The sequence below is a fragment of the Antennarius striatus genome, chromosome 8, assembly GCF_040054535.1.
Source record: "Antennarius striatus isolate MH-2024 chromosome 8, ASM4005453v1, whole genome shotgun sequence".
Taxonomy (NCBI): Eukaryota; Metazoa; Chordata; class Actinopteri; order Lophiiformes; family Antennariidae; genus Antennarius; species Antennarius striatus.
In genome coordinates this window covers 15,489,216-15,502,500 of record NC_090783.1, presented here as the reverse complement: position 1 = coordinate 15,502,500, position 13,285 = coordinate 15,489,216, and the positions used below count along the sequence as shown (strand labels likewise).

The following is a 13,285-nucleotide window of genomic DNA, read 5'->3' as shown; positions in this document are numbered from 1 at the left end:
CTTGTAAATACTCTCAGAATGTAATGCGTTTCTGTTGCATTATTTTAGGGAACATAGCTTTATATTTCACAATTTATTTCATATCACAATCTCCCCACCACTGGAAATGTGTAAAGACATTATTGAATAAATGAATAAAAGAATAAATGAACTAATTAATATTCAAAATCAATAGGAAAATATGTGCAATAATAACATAATACAGCAGTTTAAGTATGTATGTTTAGATTAATATTATTAATCTAATATGGTGAAATATGATGTGTTTTGTGTAGTGTGATTTGGGTGTGTATGTGTGTGTATATTGAGTCGGCAGTGCTTGCTGTTGTATCCCTGCAATTGCGTAAATATGAAGAAAATAAAAATACCATAACATCATTTATTTTGTTATTTTTAGTGTATTTTATTGTCTTACTGATGATTTTATCCGCTGGAAATAATTTTAAAGTTTTTTTTTGTTCAGGACAGGAAAACGTCATTAAATACATTAAACAACTGCCCTAAAATAATTTCAATAGACATATTCTAAATGCTAATTTATTTGCATAAGTATTCATTTCTATGTATAATGTATGTGTGTGTGTGTGTGTGTGTGTTTGTGTGTGTGGGTAGATAAGTATATTGTTTAATTTCTTACACACACACACACACACACACACACACACACACACACATATATATATATATAGTGTATATATACCGTATGTGTGTGTGTGTGTGTATATATATATATATATATATATATATATATATATATATATATATATATATATATATATATATATATACACTGTATATAAGTAGGACACACACACATACACACACACACACACACACACACACACACACACATACACGCTGTTACTATCCTTTCACAGAGACACGGTGAATCAACTAGAATCTGGTGATGAACCAGATAAATTCAATCCAATCAAATATGTAGATACACTATGGGTGCCTGTCAATACAACCAGAACAACACCAGACACATTAGAACTGAATCCAGGTACTTTTTCATGCACTGAAAATGTTTTTTGTCTCAATCCCCCTAGATAACAAAATGAATACATTTTACGAATCAGTGAATGTAAAAAAAAAAAATATATCCAATGAAGTATTTATAAAAATAGATATTCACAAAATGTAAAACTGTAACAAAGACTACACACACACGGACGATCACACATGCACGCACACACACACACACACACACACACACACACACACACACACACACACACACACACACACACACACACACACACACACACACACACACACACACACACACAGTTTCTAATAATGTTTTTCCACTACCACACACATGTGCAGCCTTTCACCATGTTATATGGCACATGCGTGTATGAAGACACACAACATGGACATGAGGTGGACCTGTTTTTGACTAGTGAATTACGCACCAGTGGTTTAAAGTGAGGGTGTACACACACAAATGTAAAAAAACCCCATAAATTTACTATTTGTTCTTATTTTTAAATGTCTACATTAAAGTGTATCAAAGTTTATTAGATTGTTGTGATGTATGTATTTTACCAGTCATTTATCTAGCCCAAATTCCTTTTAGAAATACAATAACTTGATCATAGTTCAGATCTTCAGTATGCTGAATTTTGAAAAAAAATCTGTTCTTCCAAAAGTAAGACACATACAAAAAAGAAATTGTATAATAAATTAATAGAAATACTTCTTACTGACTTACTCCGCCCAAGCTTGTCACTGGGCAGACAGCTCATGATTCTTAAGGTAATTGGGTTGGTTGATCAGCACCACCTCACACACTCTGCAAGCACTGTCATTTAATGTCTTTCTCCAAATGTCATGACTATCACATCATTAGAAGGGTGAGTACAAATATGAAACATGTCTGGAGCACATGAGGGCAGACATTATGTTTGGCAACTGTTATATGATATTGTCTAAATGAAACAAACAACCCAACCAGAAACACAAAGGGAGGTTTATTCCATTTCAGAGCGCTGTACCAGCTTGTGCATCCAAATATTGCATCAACATGACAGATGTAAAATCGACTGCAGGTCTACATTGTGTGCGTCTGCACCAGCACTATTGTACTTTATAACCTCCATGCAGACCCCAAGGAAGATGAGGTATGTGCTTACTATGGAAGCAGAAAGTTTGTGTGTGTGATATACTTGAGCCTTTTCTTAGAGTTGAATGGAACTAACACTTAGTTCATGCTTTACAGTGGATTACATGAACATGTGCTTTTAATGGAGATGCCATGCTGTGACTTCACTGTTTCTTTGGCACTGAAGGGAAAAAAAAATCTGGTTTCTGCTGCAGTTTCAGGAGATCCATTTTGGTGTAAGCGTTCAATTATTCTCAGTACTGAACTTCCAAAAATGGTACAAATTGGTATTTCTAAACAAAACAGGATTTCAATTTAATTATAAAAAAGTATGTAAGTCTAGAACATCTTAGAGGACATTTCTTTGCACCGGTTGGTTAACAACTGGACGAGTTTGCTGATGAGAGACTTGCAGTCAAATTCTTTGAGACACTACTAACGTTTTAATATCATACATGAGTTAATTTTTCCATTTTTTAACAAGTCCATGGTGTGAGTTTCATAATTATCAAGTTACGTTGTGTGTCTGGTTGAAATGAAAGCCCTATTTTTCTCTCTTTAAAGAAAAGTTAATCAATAATGAAAAATCAGTTATGCACACCACCGTACATTCATTATTTTGAATCTATGCAGCAGAATGGGCAGACAGCTTTCTTCTAAACATCTGTAAATGCTTGTGTGTTTTGTACTGTGCATTATATAAAACGTATATGCATACATTGGTATATATATATATATATATATATAGACATATATTGATATATATATATTGATATATATATATTTATATATATATATTGATATATTGATATATACATGTATGTATATATATTCAAGGTTAATGTGGTCCCCGTGGTAGTAGGAGCACTTGGGGCAGTGACCCCCAAACTGGAAGAGTGGCTCCAGCAGATTCTTGGAACAACATCCTAGGCCTCAGTCCAGATGAGCACAGTCCTAGGAACAGCTAAGATACTACACAGAACCCTCAGACTCCCAGGCCTCTGGTAGAGGACCCGAGCTTGAGGATGACACACAGATACCACCCCACAAGGGTGAGAGGGACATTTTTTTAAATAGATATATATATATATATATTGATATTGATATAATATACAGTATATTGATATACCAATGTATGCATCACACACACACACACACACACACACACACACACACACACACACACACACACACACACACACACACACACACACACACACACATATATATACTGTATATACACTGTATATATAGAATCTTGTCCTGCTTTAGATGCAGGATAGAACTTGGTTAGTGCTTGGAAAGAAAATACCTGTGAATACTAGCAAACATTACATTTAAGAGTAGGCTTGAGACTTTTTTAAAAATTATTTTATTCAGTTTATTTCCTTTCCTATGAGATAAAGGTAGAGTCAAGGCTGGTTTAGGCTCAACTCTAGTTTCACCCTCATAGGTGTAGATAACTGAAGGACTTCCCATGATGCCCTTGGCTCCTCTCTCCACCTCTCCTTCTCTATGCATTCATGTCTTCTAAATTCATGTTACTAACTTGATTTTTTTCACAGAGTGTTTGAGCTTTCTCGTACTGCCAGTCCCCATGGATTGGGATTGGACCTACTGTCACTGTTGTGGATGATGACCTCTGTAATATAATACAACAATAATTCAATTCAATATTACTACTTCTACTGCTTTTACAGCTGTTACTTCTACTACTGCAAGTACTAACAACAACAACAACAATTTTGTTAAAGTAGTTATAATAATTATTTCTAATTTCATTTTTTAAACTGATTACGACAGCTTTTATTTGTCTTTGTGTACGTCTGTGTCTCACTCCCTTGGTCTCCCTCTCTCTCCCCATCTCCCTTTAGCCTCGTCCAAATTTTTCAGTGCAGGTCTCGTGTTTCTTTGTTCCACCCTGAGGGTCTGTGTTGATGCTATTGAGACACAATGTGGTCAGAAGGGCATAATATATGTTTTGTGTCTTGTAATACACGTAATCAGTTCAGTTAAACTGGGATAAAAGTTCCTCTGACCAAGGAAGAAATTTAGCCATGACACATTCAGCACACTGGCGTCGCACCCGGAGTTTGTTCCGCCTCACGCCCTAAGACAGCTGGGATAGGCTCCAGCTCCACGCGACCCCCTACGGCGGATAAAGCGATTCGGAAGATGAATGAATGAGCATTCAGCTGTACATACAGACTATATATTTTATTAATCAAAGCATCATAGTCATTAAATCATCGTCGTCATCATCATCATCATCATCATCATCATCATCATCATCATCATCATCATCATCACAAACTGCAAACATAACTAATGATATAAGCATTATCTCCCATGGAGGTTAATTGAGTATTGATTTTGGCATAGAAGCAACTGGCAATGAGACGAGGATGTAAAACGTAGAGTAATCCTTAATCTTTAATGCTGCTACTTTACTTTTTAAAGTATCTGTATCCATATATCTATCCACCGCAGTTACGTACATATGAATGAATAAATGCACGTGTGTTTTGTATATACAGTATATAAATATATGTACATGCATGTATGTATGTATATATGCTTTAAATACTTCCATATGTATAAAAAATGTGTATTTCACTGGCCAGGTTTACCATTTGCTTGAAACCCTGATATTCTCAGTCGGTACCTGATGAATGGAAGTTGTCCAATAACTGAATGTCAGGTCAGCCACTGAATAAGCCATGACTTGACATATTACTGAATTAATATGCTACAAAAATTCAAAAATGGTCTATAATTTAAATTTAAATGGTTTTATTGATAAATTGTAATTACCATGATAGTACCTAGCTGTAGTTAAACTTTGCTGATGTGATTCTCATTAAATGCAAATGACATCCTGCTGGTTTGGATTTCCAGTGTGAGAAAAATGGTTGATGACTGCACATCTGAACCCTTCTGATGTAATAAAAGAGTAATGAATATTAAGCATGGTAGATTTCTTAAAGTCAGTCAACTTAGGTTTGCGATAAAGAATAACTGCTGGAAATGAGCAGCAAAATAAAAAATAGTTGTGGTTGAAAACCCTTTCAGTAAAATATTATATGATCAACTTAATGCAGCAGTTAGCCAAGTGTGAAAGCTGGCAGTGTTGCAACAGTTGTCTTTGTTTTCCAACCTGTGACAAACTGCAAGGCCATGAATGTCTGAATGGACAGACCATATGCCATTCACAGGGGCCTCTTTTCTTACTTTGAACATGGCTGTTTCTCAGATCAATGGTAGTAGTACACATTGTTGATTTTAAGCATTCAAGAACTTGATGTTTAACTGAATATGACAAATGCATATAAACATTGGCAAGCAGAGGGTACTGTTCACTTTTCAACATGGAATTCAATACCAATACCCAATATTGCACTCTAGGTACTGTTAAGTGCTAGGTGGCTGGAGAAGCAATTTTTTGTTTTCCTGCTTTTCTCAGTTTTGGGTAATGGCAGTACAATGAAAAAAAATGATGGAACATCAGCACAGTGTTGGACTTAATAAAAATTTAAATGTCTAAAATCTAAATGTGGATGGCAACAATATGCTATTGTTTCATCTCGTTTGAGCAGGGTCTGTGTAAAAGAGGCTCTATTTTTAGTATTTGACTAGGTGTTTGGAACGTATTCTCCCTGCCAGTGATGTATTCATTATAGATGTAAGAGAGAATGTCGTCCAAATCAAGTTTGAACAGTGCAGACACACAGATGGTCTCACTCTCTCTCTCACTTCCTGTCTTTACTCCAAAATGCTGACCCACACAGATGTGCTTCCAGGGTCAGAAATTTGCTCACTGATTAATTTACTTTTAATTGAGTCTGGGTGGTACAGACATAACTCAGAAGGGCAGAAGTCAGCTTGTCGGAAGACAAGCCAGTGTCATACATGAACAAGACATCACTAAACAAAGTCGAATGCTTGTGTAAATTCCATGTAGGTATATACTGTATATTTTTTTGTCACAGCAGGTCTGACGTAAAAGTGTGTCAGTGTTTTTTGCATCATTTTACAGCACGCACGCGCAGATCCTTGACTTTGTATATTGGCCAATGACTTGAACTCTGCCAAAATTGAATATTCTTGCATTTAAACTTCAGAGGCCTTCCCTGTCTCTCTCTCTCTCTCTCTCTCTCTCTCTCTCTCTCTCTCTCTCTCTCTCTCTCTCTCTCTCTCTCTCTCTCTCTCTCTCTCTCTCTCTCTCTCTCTCTCTCTCTCTCTCTCTCTCTCTCTCTCTCTCTCTCTCTCTCTCTCTCTCTCTCAACAAAAAAAGAGTCTTTCAAGGAAAAGGGATCACATTTTCATGCGCCACATTTTTGAATATTTCCCTGAATTGAATGTTAACTTCGGTGAGAAATAGAAAATCTCCTTTCCCCAAATTTGTATGCAAACTCCCTGTAGGAGAATAAAACTGGAGAGAGAAGCTTGGACAAGACAGTTTCTCTTTCTTTTTTTTACACCGGTCCATTCTTCCAACTTTGAGGCTAACACCAAAGTATTTGCTGGAGCCCCCCACTGACACACATAGTATACAGTATTGGCTCTCACAGTGCATATGGTATATGTGTGATCGATAGAGACAGGGGACGTGTGTGTGTGTGTGTGTGTGTGTGTGTGTGTGTGTGTGTGTGTGTGTGTGCGTTCAGCTGTTCCTGACATTTAAACACCCTATGTGTGATATGGGTCCTTAAGCTCTTTCATTTCATTGTATGGGACCCCTACTGGGCTGGTTCACAACCTTAGAGAGAGAGAACGGGCCAGAGAGACATGAAAATGAAAGAGAAGTGGGTGGTGGGTGTGGGTGGTGGGGGTAAGATGGAGACAGAAACTGAAAGTGGCTTAAACAAGCTAACTGGTGAATTACAGAGGAAAAAAAGCAATGAGGCAAGGATTTCAAACTGGTAGAAGGGGGGAAAAAAGAAAAGAAAGCTTTCTCCATTCTTTTAATCCCCCATTCAGTTTGAGGGGATTTCAGTCGATGGTGAGATAACACAGAGTAAGTCCCTCTCACTTTGGTGGTGGTAGTGGGATATTGTGTGTACGTGTTTGTGTGTGTGTCTGTGTGTGTGTTTGTGTGTGTGCCACAATGTATTTGGACAGTCAACCTCTTGGTCGGACTACAAAATAACAGTAATCATCTTGACCAGTGTGCCCTGTAGCTGTGTGAGCAAGAGAAAGCATCTTACAAATGTTTGTCTGTGTGTGTGTGTGTGTGTGTGTGTGTGTGTGTGTGTGTACACATTACTCTGTCAACTCCTGTGCAGCCCATTCTAAATAACAGTGGTTCCTAAGATCGCATGTGAGCGGACACAACCATTTATGATAAAAACCTGGTAACCTGCTGTTTAGCTCATCATGATTTCGATTATGTTACAAACGTGAGACGAGTTGGCTCTGAGTGTGTTTAAAAAAGACATTTCACGGGAAAGAGAAAGTGATAGTAGAGGAATAAACTACCTCATTCTGACAATGTTTTCAGTGAGGGGCTGATAAGTCTTTATTTTGTTCTGACATTTTGTTTGAATGTAATGAAGGATTGAGACATCTGTTTGAATGGGATGCACAGCATGCTGGAACATGTGATGGTGTCTTAGTATGTTCAGGTGTTGTGACCAAGGGATAATTAAAGTACAAACCAATCAAAAGAACAGTCACTATACAGTTTCAACCTTCATGATTGATGAATGAGACTTTGCACCGATCTAAATAAAAGAAGTGCTCTTTAGCATAATTTATCTGATTTCACAAAGCTGAACTATGTGAAAACCTCTTATTAACATCATGTTAACTATTTAATTAATACATTGGAATAGTAGAATACGTAATAGAATAATTTTTATATTGCTAATTTTGTAAATAGGTCTTACATTCACAAAACCTTGGTGGTGTTTCAGTAGTGTGGGGTGGGGGTGTGGGCCGATGGTCACAGTCTCTCTGGCTTTGGTGTGAGCATCAATGCAAGACTATAGACAACCATGCACACACAGACGTAACAGGTTTAGCTTTGTGAGGGTAATCCATTATTCAGTAAACTGCATGGCAGTTAAAATACAATGATTAGGCTCATGCGAATAGAAAGCATGAGACAGAAACACAAGGAGAGAAGCAAGGTTCGAAAAAACAGTAGATTGTATCGCCATACAATCTGAGAATAAACACTAGCATTAAAAAGAAAGTAGTACAGTATTTTCAGCAGTATTTTTCATGGTATATTCCATTCCCATGGTTTTAGATTAATAATTTTGTGGTCACACTATCAGGGGCAAAATTAAATTCAATCAAAGATTAATTGAAGGGAGTAGATATTAATGATAGAGGCTGATTGGTTTTGCTGCTGTATGACCTACAGTCTGTGATGGTGTGTGTCCATCTTGCTTTTGTATTTTATTTTATGGGTTCAGTTCTTATACTTGTCTGTTTCTGCCACATTTAGTGATTTGTTGCACCTGGTTTGTTTTCCCTGATGGTTCGTTTGGAGTTTCGCCAATCTGTGTTTAGTTCTCCCCATAGTTAATTAGTTTGTCATTTGTGTCTCCTGAGGCCATTTTAGCACCCTGGCCTATTTAAGGGGCTTCTTTTCTGTTCAGTGCTGTCACAACGTTTTCAGTAATCTTTAGAAGCAGAGTATCGTGTATGCCAATTGTTTACGGTTTTACCTGACCACCTTCTGTACGACCGCGAGTTTAGCCTTGCCTTGTCTGTTCTTCTTTCGGTTTTGACTCTTGCCTGTTCGCTAATGATTTTTAGATATCCCACTGGTATTGTAAGCTCCGAGTTTTTTCTGGCTTTTGAATTTGGACTGATTGAAGGATTTGGATTTTTGTTTTTTGGACTCTCGTGCTGGTTCCTTTTACAACCGTAACACAGTCTCTGGGATCTAACTTTTTATTTTGAGGCTCCGTACAAGTATCCAAGCTAATGTTATTGTGAGCCGGGGGTAATTTATCTTTAAATTACAGTTAACAACATATATGACAGGTTGTTGGTTATAGAACGACATTAATATTGAAGGTAAATCCTGCTGTGCTGTTTTTCTAATGTAATGCTGGTGGCTTGTAAAAATAAGATTTATTTTGTTTTGTCAGGGAATAAATAGAAAAAATCAAATCCAACAGATTTTCATATTTAGTTGTTACAAATCTATTATTGCTAAACTGTGGCCACAGGGCGATGAGTTTGATAAAGGTTTGATTGAATTAAAGGGATTGATGGACCTTGAGGGAGTTAACCGGCCTACTGAGTGCCTTTCTAACTGTTACTTCCACCACTTTAAAATCTTCAGCAGAGAGACAAATGAATCGTGACAAAGGTAATATCTTGCTTTACATTTTTAAAAAACTGAATTGATAATTGCAAATTTAATGATTTAACTTTGGGGATAACCTTTACGTAATCTTTTACTATTTTTTAATAGAAAATAGTTGTGTCATGCTGGGGGTGTCAAACTTGATGAAACCAGTTTGAAAGAGAACAGAATTGAGGTAAAACTCCTTTTATTTAGAAAAGGAGGAGGAAGAGGATCAAGTATTTGATACTCGATACTTGTCTGCTCTGGAAGAAATTTGTTGTACCTGAATATATGATGAAAATAAAGATATATTTTAGTTTAAAGTTTTTAAACCAATGTATCGGCTGTAGGAAATCGATTTTGTAATGTAATGATAATTCAGTGAGTAATGATGGAAATTGTCAAAGACAACAATCAAAGGAGGTAATAGTCAATCCTGGCTAACCCCTTTTATTGAGATTTAGACTGAGGTTATTCCCTGGTATGAACCCCATCCTTCTGCCAAGTTCTGTTGAAATTCATCTGGTAGATTTTGTGTTATAAAGACCTACAAAGAAACCAACCCACAAAAAAGACTTGTGAAAACAAAATGAAAACACAATGATCTTAATAGAGGTAAATAGTTTGTGAACTTTCCACTTTTGATTTGTCATCTGTGTTTGTGTGTGTGTGTGTGTGTGTGTGTGTGTGTGTGTGTGTGTGTGTGTGTGTGTGTGTGTGTGTGTGTGTGTGTGTGTGTGTGTGTGTGTGTGTGTGTGTGTGTGTAAGAGTAAGAGTAAGAGTAAGAAAAATAGACAGAAAGGCATAATAGCAGGTGGTAATGCAGTAACAGTGTTACCTTATATCTATTACAAATGGAAGGGTATGGCCCATATTAAGTTACAATACAGAAGAAGGCTGAACAAGTATAAGCGGATTATAAATATCTTGAGTGTGCAATATGAAGGAGATAAGACCTGAGATGGGGGGTGTGTGTGGGTGTGTGTGTGAGGTGGGGTGGTGGTAGTGGTGGAGAGAGTAGGCCAAGAGAGGGAGACAGAGAGAAGGGTAGACAGAGTGGATGACTCATTCATGAGAAATGTTCCGCCTTCCTTTCACACACGTTCCCTCTCTTCTTCTAGATGATATGATTAGTTAAAAGCTTCCCTCCCTTCATCACACTGATGGAGATGGAAGAAGAAAGAGATGCACACGGTGCTATGGCAACCTTCTCTTGCTATGGCAACCTTCACTTCCTTCACTTGCTCAAATCTCTAACATGTCATTGCTAAATCTCTGACACACACATCTGCATGCAGGCTTATATAGTCATACTGCAGGTAAGGAAATCTGTACATGCAAGATTTTGTAAAAATGTAATTTATCTGAATTAATAGTACAGTATATGTTAATACACCATGAGAATCAGAAAGACAACAGGGTTGTCTGCTTTTAATTCACTTGTTGACTGGTTTCTATTGTCTGATAAATGACAAGTTCTGTTGGTTGTCTTTAGTGGGCAGATGAATTAATGCTTTCTATAAAACTCAACACAGAGTGGTGACTTTATTTTTGTTTAACCATCCAGAAATTGACATCCCTGGTTTTTGCTTCCTTGTCAACATGGAACTTTTAAAGACGGAAAAATTAAGGTTTTTATCTTCCCGTAGTAAAAATGGATGGGAGTACAGAGTACGTTGATCACTGTTTATGACTGTAATTACTTTGTTTAAATATGTGAAATGAAAATTACAGTCCATAACTACCCAGGGAAATGATCTTTAATACCAGTCCCTGAGCTTTGTTACTGTTAATGGGTTTCCTCAGATTTGTATCACCTAAATAAACTTGAGTCAGCAAACACAAGTTTTAAATTTTTGTTTTACAGCAGCAGAACATACAGTAGTCTAAGGTATGATGTCTCGGCTTCTACACATTTGTTGCGGCATGTATACAATGTTACATTTATTCCTGTCCAGAGTTACATTTACCTTTAGATGTTGTCTTAATGGTGGGAGTGTCGTGCCACCATTAAGACAAGTCTTATCCAGCAAATCCCAATATTTCTCAATGGTTTTGAATTGAAATAGTGAAAACGGTGTCTAATGGTCTCTGGACCAGTCTTTCACAATTTGAGCCCTATGAATCATTTCACTTCCAATCTCATTGGTAAAGAAAAAAATATTGATGTAAAAACCTTCAGTATATTCAGGTGGCTTCAGTATATTCAGGTGGCTGAGGTCATATCTGGACTCATCAGAACATGTGATCTTTTTCTACTGCTCCAATCTTTATGTTCCCAATCAGCATTACCAATAAGTGGCTTTCTTAAGGTGTTTAATGGTATTAGCTGTTTAATGGTTTTAGATAGACAGCATCTCTGTCCTTTTAGTATAACATCAAAGAACAAGAAACATAGCTTTTGTAGATCAAATACCCAGGGGGTAACGATCCCAGAATCGTTTTTAACACCATAAACTGGTCCACTGCCTAGTCACCCACTTGAATCCAACCTTGAGAGACATGAATAATTTTAAATACCTTTTTATTTAAAATTGCAGAGATTCTGCAGCATCTTAAAATAGAACCCAGAGAGCATGATTTCATTTCCTGGTCACCCTCAACATTAACTAACTTCAGTTAAATCTATTTTGAAAGCACTTTTCCACTTGCCCTTCAGACTGCATTTCAACTTGATTTTTAAAAGCTGTATTTCAGATGATCAGTCCACATATTTTAGCCATTATTCACCACTCATTAATACGAGCATCTTCTTTGCTTTAAGTCATTTAGGTCCAGCTCTAAAATTTTGTTTCCATCTAATATTTTGCAAAACTCTCAAGGCAATTCATTTCTTTCTTGAATACAAACATCTTCTTTTTCCATGCCCACACAAACACAGTACCACTGTACACAAGGACTTTTGTTTGGATTTCATGACAGCTCTTCTTAAAAGTTGCAATGTGTGTTGTAACATTTTCAGCACACACACACAGGCACCCATGCACACACACATGCACGTGCACACACACACACAGACACACAGACACACACACACACACACACACACACACACACACACACACACACACACACACACACACACACACACACACACACACACACACACACACACACACACACACACACACACACACACAATCTTTGATTTAATATATAACCTCTTGGCAATTTGAATAATGCTTTCACACTGCAATGCTTATAAATTTTATTTCAGACTTGAAATCCCATTGTGCAAACAACTACTCAAGATGCAATAATTTTATTTATACTACAATGACATTAATCAGTCATTAAATAAATTAATAACCAACTATTCTTTAGGTGTGTTTTATGGTATAAAATTGTTTTTAATTTCAAAACCGTACTTTCTGTACAATTACAAAGTAATATGCTGCAAAACAAAGTAAAACTGCTTTCACGTGGAACACATGAAAATCACACTTCTGTTGTAAAATGTGATTCATGTGCACATCCTCACTACTAGAAACAATGACATGAGACTGACAAAAGTCTCAAGTGTGTAAGACCGCTATGATTGGTGAATCTCACATCAAACTATGATGATTGGACAAAACAAACCAAATGGCAAACCATTTGTAGTGACTGGATAGAAATGCAAGATTGATTGATTGAGTGAGACATTCTGAAATTCTGGGAACTTGGTTTCACTTCTGAACACAACAATGATTTGATGCTGTGATACACAACCCACTACTGTATTTTAACTCTCCCCAGCCATCAATCCATCAAGCTGCTAATTGAACAACAGGATTATTGTACAACTGTGTATTGGAATGTCACAATAAAGGTTACTTTAAAATGCAGTTTTATCACAAGGCATGATGCTGCAGATGTTGCTAGTT

The 13,285-nt window shown here is 36.8% G+C and overlaps 1 protein-coding gene across 1 annotated transcript in view; it reads right to left on the bottom strand.

Moving 5' to 3' along the window:
* The window catches only part of LOC137599637 (teneurin-3-like), a 221,358-nt gene that overhangs the window by 158,999 nt on the left and 49,074 nt on the right, over positions 1-13,285 (bottom strand). The window lies entirely within an intron of this gene.